At 42.2% G+C, this 14553-nt stretch overlaps 1 protein-coding gene and 1 long non-coding RNA gene across 2 annotated transcripts in view; one reads left to right on the forward strand and one right to left on the reverse strand.

Moving 5' to 3' along the window:
• Positions 1-14553, forward strand: part of LOC120438040 (ribonuclease inhibitor-like) — a 265601-nt gene that overhangs the window by 164508 nt on the left and 86540 nt on the right. The window lies entirely within an intron of this gene.
• LOC120438044 lies at positions 9235-12301 on the reverse strand. Its single transcript, XR_005611618.1, has 3 exons — positions 11661-12301; positions 10313-10426; positions 9235-9674 (listed from the first exon to the last, which is right to left on the reverse strand). It is a non-coding gene; the product is annotated as an uncharacterized LOC120438044 (long non-coding RNA).

Here is a 14553-nt window from a genome sequence, read left to right on the forward strand (position 1 = left end):
CCTCAAGCAGATCATGTCAGAGGTTTGTCATCAACAGGAGGAACTGTTCATATCATAGAATGAAGGATGCTGTCAGCTGGATGAAGAAGGTTATTGTTAAAACTCCCAGTTGTTTTAATCTTTGGGCTGAAGGAGGGACAATACTCGGTGTATACATGCTCAATCAATAATACTTTATTTTCATACAATTCAACACTTAAGAGCATAAGAACCATCATGATGGGGAGAGATGCCTGAAGAGGGTCACAGCATGTCTCCAAATGGTGACGGGTTACTCAGCCTTTTATAGCTCCTAGTGGCCCCCACCCAGTCGTGAAAGCCTAAACATTCACGTTTTCTCTCTTACGGCGCCTAAGTTATGACCTCGGCCCCCTGTCTTCATGCTCTAAGGAAGGTGGGGGCATGGAATGTAGTCTGTCTCTACTAAAATAGACACAAGGTCTCCTGCACACAACATTCTCTTCATGATTCAGCAGTCTAATATGTCAAGAAACAGTATTACACATTCAACAGTGTCGAGTAATACAGGTCAATCCAATAGATCTAATGATTTTCACACTCTTTTAAGTCAGAATGTGCTGCCCTCACGACACGTGACCATGTGAAGCTAGACAGCCAGCGAACAAAATAGACGAGACGTCCATTATCTAAGGTGTGTGTTTTGTAGACATTGACCTCTGACTGACTGTGCGCTTTTCCTAAACACACCTCCCCCACAATAACCCAACCCAGGTCTAGCTTTTGGGCGTATGGTGCATTGTTGGGTCCGCTGATTTGCTCACGTACCTTATGGACCCTGATGACGTCTCGTCCTAGGAGTAAAAGGATTGGGGCATGGTGGTCAACAGGTGGGATGTTATCTGCGACTGGAAGAAGATGTGGGTGATGCTGGGCAATCTCTGGAGAGGGTATTTCAGATCTATTGTCTGGAACAGAGTCACATTCAATTAAAGGGGGTAGCTGGATGTTGACTTCTCCATCCAAGGACTCGAGGAAGAAGTTCACAGCTCTCCTTTGCCAGAACAAGTCTTTAAGGTGTATGGAGTGGGTCTTGCATTGATATTGAAAAGGCTGAAAAACTCTGACTTAGCCAGTGACCTGTTGGACTGATCATCTATTACTGCATACATTTTTATAGCTCTCTCTTTTTGGCCTGCGGGATACACTTTGACTAAACTGATCTTAGAACATGAACGTGGGCTATCACTTTGGCCACATACCTCTGTGCACTTCGACTCGACTGAAGGTGAGCTCTCAGTTTGCTCTTCATTGTCGTTGTTTCCTGGTGTAGTACTCTTAGGGGCAGGAGTAGGACCAGGATGCATTGCAGATAAGTGTTTAAGGCTGTCACACTCGATACACTTAACCACTGCTTTACAGTTTTTTGCAATGTGTTGGACAGACCCACAGCATCTGTAGCAGATGTGATGCTCTTTCAGATAGGCTTGTCTTTCTTCAATGGGTTTGTCTCTAAAAAGTTTACACTTTTTGAGTGGATGTGGTTTTTTGTGGATCGGGCACTGGCGATCTGGTTCCTCCATGTTCTTTGGACTGAGATTATTCTGGTCGGGCTCTGCCATAATGTCCATTTTGTGTGCTGACACAGTAGGTTTGCGACTATATGACCTCAGTTTTTCTGTGAGAGAAGGGACATGGGTGTTGGCCTTGGACATAGCAAAGCTTGGGTCATTCCTCATTTTCGCTTGCCGTTGGACAAATTGTGTGAAAACTGAGAAAGGAGGAAATGACACACTATGAGTCTCCTTGTACTCTGTTCCTACGGTTGTCCACCTTTCCTGTAGGTTGAAGGGAAGTTTATCCACTATTTGCCTGACTCCTCTGGCTGTGTCGAGGTAAGCAAGTCCTGGGAGTGCGCCATCTTGTTTAGCACACTGTAGCTCCAATAAGATGTCACTAAGTTCTTGCAGCTTAACATTGTCTTTATTTGTGAGTTTAGGAAAGTCCTCTACCTTTTTTAAGAGTGCATCCTCAATAGCCTCAGGTGAGCCGTAGCACTCTTCAAGGCGTTGCCAGACCATCTTCGCACCTGCAGCAGGATTGAGGATGTGTACAGCACGAATCCGCTTAGCCTGTTCGGATGATGTTGGACCCAACCATTTTGTTAGCAAGTCTAATTCCTCTCTTGGAGACAAATTTAAGTCTTTGGTTGCGCTGATGAATGAGGTTTTCCATGCCCAATAGTTTTCAGGTTTGTCATCAAATTGCAAAAGACCTGTGCTGACTAGTTCTTTGCGAATTAGGTATTTTGCAAACTGTTGCGTTTCACTTGCTTCAGGTAAGCAGTTGTTAAGGTTGGGGGTGTGCTTTGTGGAGTTGGACCAGTACGTGTCGACTACACATGTGTTCACTGTTTGCTCCTGTTTTCTTTCTCTGTTTACAGGTGGTGGTTTTGTTTGAGAGTTGGTTATAAACGGATTAGTTATTTGTGTACTGTCTTGTACATCTACTACATTGTCATTCCCTTTAGGAGGCTGTGCTGGGTCGTGCTGAGTGTCTGGGTAGAGTAACTCACATTGTTGTTGAACATATTCGTTAGTGCGGTGCACTGTACTGATGGGCTCAACTTCCTCACAGAGTTCTCCGTAGAGCTCCCCGCTCTGAATCTCTGCTTCTTCATAGGCTGAGGCCTCTGCTTCAGCTGCGGCTATTGCTTTTTGGCACTGGAGGACATGTAGATGAGCATCCAGTTCAGCTCTCTGTTTCATTGCATTGGCTTCCTTTTCAGCGAAGGCCAGTTGAGCTCGTGCTGCTTGAGCTTTGGCGTAGGCCCTTGCAGCTGCAGAAGCTGTTGATGAGGATGTCCGTTGAGACCGCCTTGTCGATGTTCTGGATTTCTGCGACTTGGTGTCGAATGGCTGAGACTGTTGCTGCATTGTAGCTGATTGAGTGGCGATGTCTGGTTGCTGTTCACCACCGGCTGCTTCGTCTAACTCTTCAGCAGCGTAGTCTTTTAGATAATTTCTTCCTGAGCGTAGACTCATGTTGCTTAAAGTAGCTCTGTATGCTTGAACCCGCTGAGTAGGCGTCTTTTTACTGTGCTGCCCTCACGACACGTGACCATGTGAAGCTAGACAGCCAGCAAACAAAATAGACGAGATCTTCCACACAAGGCTTGCTTTTCTTGCTTTTAATGAAGATCTTTTAAAGCCTTTCGTCTCTCAAGGCTTCTCCTTGCTATTTCTTATTTGTAACTGAAACATACAGAATATGAAAATAAATTGCTAGCTAATACACATCTTAATGACAAACTTAATGATTAGCCTAGCTTAACACGTGCGTTACATTAGCATCACAGTTAACTCCAGGTAAACACATATAAAAGTTATTTCTGAACACATTAATACTCACAAAGACGAATGTTTCCCAAGGTACAAGCGTGTAGAGCACTTTTAGCGTGTACATGAGCTTATTCACAGTTTTAATACTGCCGAAGCACTTTTCACAACATTAACGGAGAAAATACGTCAAAGATAGATGAATGATCAGAGCGCTCCCTCGCTCCCATTTCCGCACATACAATACAAAGATCGCTTGTGATAACGATGTCTCACTCTGAGCAAATTTCAAACACACACATCTTAACTGTTTTTAGCATGAATTACTTATATTATTTCTTAACTTTGAACTTATTTATCACCTTAGTTACGTAACTTAATCAGATTATGCACTAACTACTGACTTTTGACCAAAAGGCATAACACAGAAGTATAATGCAAACTAAAACTACATACTGATCACACACTCTATATTAAGGGGTATAATATGATCTACAGCAGTATCATAATTCAACTACTTTGATTACAGATATAAGGTAACATATGATAACAGAATACTCTCATATTATTTAATGGCAAACGTTCACATTGAAGTCAAATTGTTGTGGTGTTGAACAGATTCATGGACTGATTGTCTCCAGAATGTTAGAAGAGCTTCAATGAATCATTAGAAACAACTTACAGCTGCACAGTTGTGTCAAACACATCTTTGTGTCATTGTGGGATTTTTGTGTTTCTACATGTGACACACGTCTAAAACATGCACACAATTTGAAGACAAACAGGGACTCATTTGTTCCCACAGCCAGATGCTGAGAGCCATTTCCTTGTAGTCCTGTGTCTATATATATGTACCATTAGATGTTATTGGAATGATTGTCAGCTTTGATAGTTTCATGTATGTTTAGCTGGACGGCTGTTTGATCCTCTACTTGTTTAAAGGTGTCCAGTCCTGAGACACTGGGGGTGGAAACAGCTGTGATGTCATTGGACTGTCACAAAGACAGAAGTGCATGAAGTGAGCAGTCATGCTGTGAGCTAACATGGGGTTAGTATCTTGCCCAAGGATATTTGGCATGTGGACTGGAGCAGTCTGGGATCAAACCACCGACCTTCTGGTTGTGGCTGACTTGCTCTGCCACCTGAGCTACAGCCACCCCAAACCTGCATGTAACAGTGAACCTGTTACATGCAGGTGAACTCCAGCACCAGTTTACATCCAGTCACACCATCCGCTTTAATGTTTAATTTTAATAAAACTAGTCAACAGGAAGTAGAATAATCAATCATTTACTGACAGGATGTATGATAAAAATAATTGCCAAAAGAAGGACACATTTTGTATACGACCATTTCTGATACCAAACTCTGCAATATATCAGATTTGAGTTTGGTACTTGGATGCAGAACAGCACCATTTTTAAGAGAGCTTGGATTCCATGTTCTAACAGCACCTCATAATTAAACTCACGTATTTGGAATTTTAGGGGCTGCAATGGAGACCAGGGGTTCCATTTCCTTGTTTGCATTTTTATTAATTAATTGATTGATTGGGGATTAAAAATAATATAATAAAGACAACACACTAGTTTTTATGAATTCTTTATGAGGTTTTTTTGCTGTAGGATTACATTTAGAGCTTGTAAAGGTGAAGCGACAAGGGGACTGACCATCCTACCTGTGACAGAAAAGAGCCAAAGTTAGAGCTGCTTACATTTAATCATTTGTCAATAACCTAAACATATGTGAAAAGAGAATTTGTAAAAGCACTCACCTGTCCTGGTTGCTTCCTGCAGGATGTGGAACAAAAGAGTGGAAGCAATCATCTGCTTAAGAGCTCCTAGAGCAGACCAGTGTTCTGGGTTAGGGAGTATGAAGGGTTAGATAGTAATGGTTGAAGCATATGTTATTGATTTGTTTGTAGTACGTTTTGGAAATATATATATGTTTGTTATGTGCTCTAATGTTCTTGTATGTTTGTTGGGTTGTGTTTTCATTTTGATTAGTTAACCCCCATACTCGGGCTAGTCCGGATGCTCACCTGAATAGGTAGAGTATAAAAGGAAGCCATTTTGTTTTTAGTGGGTTGGTATTTGTGCTGTTAATATGTGCCTTCTTTAATAAAGTGCCAGTCCATGGATTTATTTTATGCCAGTCTCGCTTCATATTATTGGAAGGAACCTATGACCGCCGGCCAAAACTGACAGGGGGGCCAAGGTTGTGATCTCAGTGAAGAGGTAGATACGCAGAGACAGCAGGCGTATTAGAGGGCGAGGCTTGAAGAAGTAAGGCTGGGTATATTACTTCAGAAAATAAAAATACAACACAAGAACATATCTTTAAAAAATGTGTTTTGGGGATGACACAGTGAAATAAATAAAAAACTCGCATATTCTCCAGCCTCAAAACAGAAGCTGTATCCAAACAGCCTTTAATAAATCCCAAGCCTCACTTGAATACATACAACAAGCGTTAAGAATTACAGCGTCTTAAGCATCTACAGTGAGGCCGCACACAAAAAAAAGTAAAAAAAACTGATTTCATTGCACTAGTTGAGCAATAAAAAAAATCATGTGGCCACTCAACTAATCTTAAAGGCTCATAAAAGAAAAAATTTTCGATAAAGTTAAATGTATTGATTCTGTCAAATTAAAAACAAAACTACGATAAAATAAAAAAACAAGGAAACACAAATTATCCTTGCTTTTTCCAAAAATGGTTACATTTATCGACCAACAGTGAAAATGGTTGTCAAGAGCCCCATACTCACCGCCTTTGTCTTAATAATAATGATAACGAGTGAAAACTAAGAGTTTACAAAATAAGAGTTCAACACTTGTCTGTACAAAACAGAAGGCAGGCAAACAAACTACTGCAATCATTCTGTCTCTACACAGCAGTGTGTGCTTTGACCAGAGATTCTCGCGCATCACCGATCTCCTCAGAATCTGTTTTAGTCTCAACTTCCTGCAACAACGCGTCAGGTTCGCTTTGCTTTGACCCCACAACAGAGGCTATAATGTTTTCTAGGTGAGGATTTCCCTTTGCCTCCTCCTCAACTCTTTCCAACATCTTTCTTCAGATTATCCACAAAGTTTTCAAATATAGTGAGCAGAGGAAAGGCGTACTCAATCACATTCTCGCTAAGACTGTTGTAACCGCAGAAAAACCCATACTGTGCAGACCAAAAACTGCGATTGATGTCAGCATCGAAAACTGCAAGGAGCTGGAAGAGCTAAATTTTCATGATTCTCAGCATGTGACGTCTCTATTTTCAAAGGGATGCGGACTTTTTTTTTCACTCCTCCTGCTGAAAATTGCTGATTAATTTCACAAAGACTTCAAAATTCCTCACACTCTTCTAAATTTTCATTATTCTCAGGATGCTCTCGTCTCTCTTTCTCGATGATGCATGTAGGACTCATTTTTTTCCACTCCTCCTCCTAAGTGTCCGATGACCACGTTAACATTTACAAATTCACGCCAGTTAGGTGAGTTTGATTTAACCCAGTAGTCGAATGAGCGGGCGTTGGTCAAGACAAAGTTGTCAAATAGCACAAAGCCTGTGCCTTCATGCTTTATGAAGAATCCAGTTATGAGACAAAGTGACTCGCTCAGTTCGAGCAGCAACATAACACTGCGAATTTTAGTAAAAGGCTGTCGGCTCTTTCCAAAGTTCTCCTTCCTGTATTTCAGTGCTTCCTGAACAGAATGTTAAGGGAATCTACTCTCCATCCATCGTTTCAGACACGGATACTGCTGACAAAGTAGATTGTAAACCTCCTTACGATCAATGCTGCCGCCCGTTTCTTTGATTGCCATTTTTAAGACTGATGTCATTCCACCGCTGCACTGTGGAGGTTTTTGCTGCCCTGGGATGGCTGCAACTTTTATAGTGATGTGTCGGTCGCGAACGAAATGGCTCTTAGAGCCGGATATTTGACGTGAACGGCTCCTTATTGTCAGCCGTGGGTTTTTGTTCCCTCTTTCTCTCACCCTCTCTCGCACTTTATTTCCGTGTCACTCCGCACACGAGCCTTATGCTTTGCGCTGGGAAAAGGGGGGAGGGGCGGTAGTTACACTTGCAGTAGCACCGGAACAGAGCGGGAGGGAGAGAGACAGAAAGAGACCTGGGGACAACAACGTCACATTAGAAAGGTATAGTAATCATCCACAATGATTTTCAGTTGCAGATGATAAAGGATTCAGAAAGTTTCTTCATGCAGGCCCATATGACAGAGAATATGCATCTTCTTTTTTCATTTTTAATTTTTTAATTTATATTTAATTGTGTTGTGGTTTGCAGTGTTTTGTGTTGTTTGTTGAAAATTTAAATATTTAAAAGTTGAACTGTGAATAGTTGGTATGATTTATTTATTACATTTTATGTGGAGTGAATAAATAAAAGTATATTTACGGTGGCCCCTAGAGACAAAGCACGTACAAACTTCAAAACATGTAAAAACTCCAAAACATAGAAGTGCTCCAGGATGCTCGGCGCAGTGTTGAGCTTTTGTTACCTAGTGGCTACACAAGCCAGCAAATACCAACGACTGGATTTGGTGTGTGGTAATAACAGGTAAATGAACATTTTTGTTTAATTATTTGAATATATATGAGAGCTTGTGTATAAATACACAAACAATACACATATGCTTTCAATTGTGTAATTTAAGCGATCTAGGTAGCTCTGTTTAGGAAGTTCGGTTAACGCTAGAAATGTGTTTTAGAGTTTGTACATGTCTCTAGGGGCCACTGTATATATTTATATATAAACATATATAAATAAAACCACTTGTTTTTTTACATTAGTAATTCCTTTTGTGCATAATTTTATATTGTTGTTAATATTACATTAATTAAAGCAACAAAACAACCTGAAGAGCCGGTTTGGAGCCGAAAGACAAGTCTCTTTTTAGTGATCCAAGCCGAAAGAGCCGGTTCTCTAAAAAGAGCCGGAAATCCCATCACTAATCTTTTATTTCCGTATCTGCTCCCTGTGGAAAACATATCTGGAATTTCTTATTGTCCAGATGATCAATTATGTCTGTGCACTTGGTCTTACATTCGTCGTTGATGTTAACCACCTCAAAGTCGCCCAGGTCATCGGTGAAGCGACCGTCTCTTTTCAGAGCCTCGGCCGCAGTTATTCCCTTCTCCCCGTAAACACAAAGATACTCGAACTGTTTTAAAGCGTCATTTTTTAAAAAAGACTTCTCTCTTTTTTGGCATTTAGTCCTCCCTTTGTACCGATGTAAATGACAGAATAGTAATCTCTCGCCTTAACCATCTTCTTATATTTACTGAAAGGCCACCAGAACTGTGGGACGTTGCGTGTGCCGTCTGAACTGATGTCCGCGTGGGTCCTGCAGAGAATCAGAGTTGGAAAAGTTGCTAATGTAGCAAAAAACAAAATGTAATGCATTTTGTTCAAAATCTCATTAAAGACATGAATTTTTTTCATCACTTTCACTGGAGTGGGTAAATGAGTCTGCAAAGTTAAAAAAACAAAAACAAAAAAAACTGATTTACATTCATGTTTATTACTTTTATCGGACATCATTCGATCCCATTTATACACATTTAAGAAATAAGGTGGAGAATATCCTGTTGTTTCCATATAGAGACTCGGCATTTGAACCATCCCAAATATCTGGACCAGGGAACCAACTCCTCAAACCCTTAAAAAGGTCAAGGACACAGGAACACGTTCGCTAAACTAACCTGTTTTTGAATAAAAGAAAACCATATAAGCATGAGGAATATGAGCCCTGGATTCTCATTTTAAAAAAAGAAAAGAAGAAGCACTACACATTACTTTTCTTATGTTTAGTATACAGGAGTTGCACTCTGAGTTGCACTAATGTGTCCGTCAGATGTCCCAAGTGGAATGTCATGTACTCACACTGGACACCTCCTGACCTTATGTCCACGAGCCCTCAACTCAGCTGCAAAGTGCTTACGGGGTCAGCAACTTAAAGATGCCTTTCCTTTCCAAGCTCCTTAGACTACGATGACCTGGACAACTGAGAACCTTCAGACATCGTGTTAATCCCGTTTATCAACCGTGGTGTGCAGTTTGGTTTTCAGTGTGAATTTATACAAACAGGAATTACTTTTATAGATGCACAATCAAATTTATTTAATGCTTTTTAGACATATTCTAATATTTTAGACATACCCCCTCCCACTAAGGTGCCAGTAATATTCTCCTCACACATGTAAAAATAACTTTATTTATAAGCACTCCTGACAGGAAAATAACACAAACAGACACACATGGAGCTGAGTGAGTCCACAGGAGGCCTCAGCTTCCTCACTGCCTCTGCTGGAGTTTCCAGTGGTGAACATCTGGAGTCCTTGAACTGCTCGTCTCACCTAGGACGTCAGTAGCAGTAGATAATATTACATCTGTGGGATGATTATTGATAATTTTTTTCTCTAATGATTAAAATGTTATTTGTGAAGAAGTTCATGAAGTCATTACTAGTTAACGTTAAAGGGATTGTTGGCTCAGTAGAGCTCTGACTGTTTGTCAGCCTGGCTACAGTGCTGAAGAGAAACCTGGGGTTGTTCTTATTTTCTTAAATCATAAATGAATGCCTAAACCTAACCATTGCCTAATTGTGACCCTGACACTAAAACCATATTTTGAGCCTCAAAAATGCCTCCAAACTCATGGGGACCGGGATTTTGTCCCCATGAGGGCTGTCTGTCCCCACAAGTATAGTAAACTACCAATTTTTGGTACCTACGAAGTTGTTAATACCCTTCCACACACACACACGCACGCACACACACACACACACATATATATACACACACACACACACACACACACACACACACACACCAGTCCTCCTATAACAAGGTCAAAGCATCAGGAAGCAGAGGTGTGACCTCCACCCATGAGCACGCTCAGAGACCTCAGAGTGTCTCCACCCATGCAGCTGATCTCTGCTCACAGAGCTGATTTTGACTCCGTGTAACATCTTTAAGAAATTCCTCTTTCTCACCCCTGCAGTATTTTATGCATCTGCACTCCTCTTTCTTGTTCTCCTGCGGTTTCCTGCTGATCAGAGGACAGCTCTGGGAGTTCTTCTACTTCCTGTTTCCACAGTGGGAGCAGACTGTGAGTGGGATCAAGTAGTCAACATGAAAACATCAGTGTGAGGTTATGAACTCATATACGAGTGAATGTTTGAGCTTTAACAAGTCCTCTCAGGGTTCATGCGCTGACGGCCTCTGATTGGTCTGCTCAGTCACATCGGTCAGAACCAGGAAGCTGTGAGGTCACAGAGTAATGGGTGGTGCTGTCAGAGATCATCAGTAAGACTGTGATCCATCTGTGATCAGAGATATTGTTGAAACCAAGCACACCATTGTTTTTCTTGTGACATTACCAATAAGTTTGATGTGTCACATGACCCTCTTCCTATTGAAAAAACAAAAGTTGTATCCAAGATGGCCGACTTGTAAATGGCCACCATGGTCACCACCCATCTTGAGGAGTTTGCCCCCTCACATATACTAATGTGCCACAAACAGGACTTTGATATCACCAACCATTCCCATGTTATTACGGTGTATCCATATAAATGGACCACCCTGTAGAATGGAAACACTAAATAAAAGACATCATTTAATAAGGCTCAAATCAACATGTCAGAGGTCAAAGGTCAGTCAGAAGAGGTCTGGTTAAACACTGGCAGTGCAGCGATCTAATGTAAACACTGACAAATTCCACAGTTTTGTTACCGCCAGGGGAAAAGCACCGCCCCCTCTGAGTGAGTGAAAAAGGAGTAACCAGCTCTGTCTTCCAGGGTCAGAGTCCTGCAGCTGAAGACCACAGAGGGATGAACCCACACGTCACTGCTTTAAAACGATTGTTAGAATATTGATTTTTGTATCTCGGCTGGAGGAAGCTGGTTTCAACATCGTCCAGTCAGAAACCAGTATCCACCCTGAGACCCGGGCTTGTGACAGAAAGTCCATAAACATGCAGACACTCAGTAGCAGGCTGACCTTTGACCTCTGAGACAGCGAGGGAGGAGTCTGTGTCAGCAGGGGGCGCTGCAGCATCGCTCTGTGATTGTGAGGTCACAAACATGTGTGATAAACATCTGTAAGACATTCAAACCTGATGATCCAGCAGTGATTAGGACACACCTGAGAGCCTTAACAACAGCAATAATAACTGACACTGAGACACTGACCGTCTGTAGTTACAGTGTGAGAGGAGCAGGGACTGACATCAGTGCTGACAACAGCAACGCTGTACACAGGAAGTGTGTGAGTGTGTTATCAGCAGGCCTGAGCCAATCACAGAGCAGAGTGCACACCATGTGATTAACCGTGACTTACTCAGTGGTCGTGTCCAAATTCATGGGCTGCATCCTCCTGAGGTTTGTTACGGCTGTGGCCATAAGATCTCTGTGTGGGCTGTTTTGTTCTGTCTCTTTACTGTGCTTAAGACTCTTTGCAGGTCCCTCCCCTAATGAAGAGTAGTGAGCAGCTGATTGGACTGTGGAACACGTGACCGCCGTTCTGACAGCTTCCGCCGGGAAGAGAGAGAGAGAGAGAAGCGAGCGAGCAAGCAGTTTGACAGCCGACGCGGTCCTGGCCCTGGTTTCCAGCCTATACTTTTGCTGTGTGTTTGTGTGAGCGTGCTCTGTGAGAGCCGCTCTCCGTGTGTTAACTTAGTGCTTAGGCACCCATAGACTGAAGCGGAAGGGGTGAGCTGCCTTTTTCTTTGGGAACCGTTTTCTCCTGTTTTCCGGCTTAGGGAGCGAGGGTTAGTATTGTCTTTTGTTTGTTTTGTTTCTTTCCTAGGGTTTAGTTAGTTTTCTCTGGTGGGACTTCGTTGGTTTTGTTTATTATTTTGGCCTGGGTTCACCCTGGAGCTATGCTTCATTACCTTCAATAAAATCACTTTTTTTACTCACAACTGGTTTTGGATGTTTGGCTTGGGAATCAGGGCGGGTACGTGTCTCTCTCTCCTCCAACCTTATGTGCATCTCTACACGCTTAGGCTAGGGGCGTAACAAGGCTGCATTTGTAGACTGATTACGTCACAGCGACGCGCCAAAGGCTGTCCAAATTTGTAGACTCCTCCGAATGCAGCCGACAAATGCGTCCTCCTTTTCCCCGAATTTGAAGGATGGGTCGGGTGTGTCCTTCGTAGCCCACCATATCCCAGAATTCATAGCGTGGACCTGACAAACTCCAGTTTCCGGCAATGGCAGCCGATAGTAAGTTTTTAAATTACTGCTATTAATCTTTGTGGGTCACAAAATAAACTTTTAACATATTTTCAGGCGAGAATGTAGCTGTGTAAACATCCAATATCCGCTCGGTTTATCAAGATATCGTATATTTGCAAACGTGCTTCGACGTTTTCGGAGACGTCTGTTACCCACCAGCTCGATAGCTAGCTGGGAGCTCGAGGGTCACTGAAGCCGCCGAGAACGGCACAACTCCCAGCACATCATTTTCAGATCACCGCCGACTTTTGCTACTCAGGTTAAACATGATATAGAGGGAGTGCAGAATTATTAGGCAAGTTGTATTTTTGAGGAATAATTTTATTATTGAACAACAACCATGTTCTCAATGAACCCAAAAAACTCATTAATATCAAAGCTGAATGTTTTTGGAAGTAGTTTGTAGTTTGTTTTTTGTTTTTGCTATTTTTGGGGGGATATCTGTGTGTGCAGGTGACTATTACTGTGCATAATTATTAGGCAACGTAACAAAAAACAAATATATACCCATTTCAATTATTTATTTTTACCAGTGAAACCAATATAACATCTCCACATTCACAAATATACATTTCTGACATTCAAAAACAAAACAAAAACAAATCAGCGACCAATATAGCCACCTTTCTTTGCAAGGACACTCAAAAGCCTGCCATCCATGGATTCTGTCAGTGTTTTGATCTGTTCACCATCAACATTGCATGCAGCAGCAACCACAGCCTCCCAGACACTGTTCAGAGAGGTGTACTGTTTTCCTCCTTGTAAATCTCACATTTGATGATGGACCACAGGTTCTCAATGGGGTTCAGATCAGGTGAACAAGGAGGCCATGTCATTAGTTTTTCTTCTTTATACCCTTTCTTGCCAGCCACGCTGTGGAGTACTTGGACGCGTGTGATGGAGCATTGTCCTGCATGAAAATCATGTTTTTCTTGAAGGATGCAGACTTCTTCCTGTACCACTGCTTGAAGAAGGTGTCTTCCAGAAACTGGCAGTAGGACTGGGAGTTGAGCTTGACTCCATCCTCAACCCGAAAAGGCCCCACAAGCTCATCTTTGATGATACCAGCCCAAACCAGTACTCCACCTCCACCTTGCTGGCGTCTGAGTGGGACTGGAGCTCTCTGCCCTTTACCAATCCAGCCATGGGCCCATCCATCTGGCCCATCAAGACTCACTCTCATTTCATCAGTCCATAAAACCTTAGAAAAATCAGTCTTGAGATATTTCTTGGCCCAGTCTTGACGTTTCAGCTTGTGTGTCTTGTTCAGTGGTGGTCGCTTTTCAGCCTTTCTTACCTTGGCCATGTCTCTGAGTATTGCACACCTTGTGCTTTTGGGCACTCCAGTGATGTTGCAGCTCTGAAATATGGCCAAACTGGTGGCAAGTGGCATCTTGGCAGCTGCACGCTTGACTTTTCTCAGTTCATGGGCAGTTATTTTGCGCCTTGGTTTTCCACACGCTTCTTGCGACCCTGTTGACTATTTTGAATGAAACGCTTGATTGTTCGATGATCACGCTTCAGAAGCTTTGCAATTTTAAGACTGCTGCATCCCTCTGCAAGATATCTCACTATTTTTGACTTTTCTGAGCCTGTCAAGTCCTTCTTTTGACCCATTTTGCCAAAGGAAAGGAAGTTGCCTAATAATTATGCACACCTGATATAGGGTGTTGATGTCATTAGACCACACCCCTTCTCATTACAGAGATGCACATCACCTAATATGCTTAATTGGTAGTAGGCTTTCCAGCCTATACAGCTTGGAGTAAGACAACATGCATGAAGAGGATGATGTGGACAAAATACTCATTTGCCTAATAATTCTGCACTCCCTGTATAAGTCACTTAGACAACCTAAAAATGTTATTGTTTGGCTTTGTTTCGGTGTTTTATTTGTTCGTGAGTAAATCAGTTTGGCTGAGATTAAAGTTATTAGATTAGATAAAATAAAACTTTATTAATCCCCTGGGTGGGTTCCTCCTTGGTTTTCACAC

Source organism: Oreochromis aureus, linkage group 3, assembly GCF_013358895.1.
Source record: "Oreochromis aureus strain Israel breed Guangdong linkage group 3, ZZ_aureus, whole genome shotgun sequence".
Lineage (NCBI taxonomy): Eukaryota > Metazoa > Chordata > Actinopteri > Cichliformes > Cichlidae > Oreochromis > Oreochromis aureus.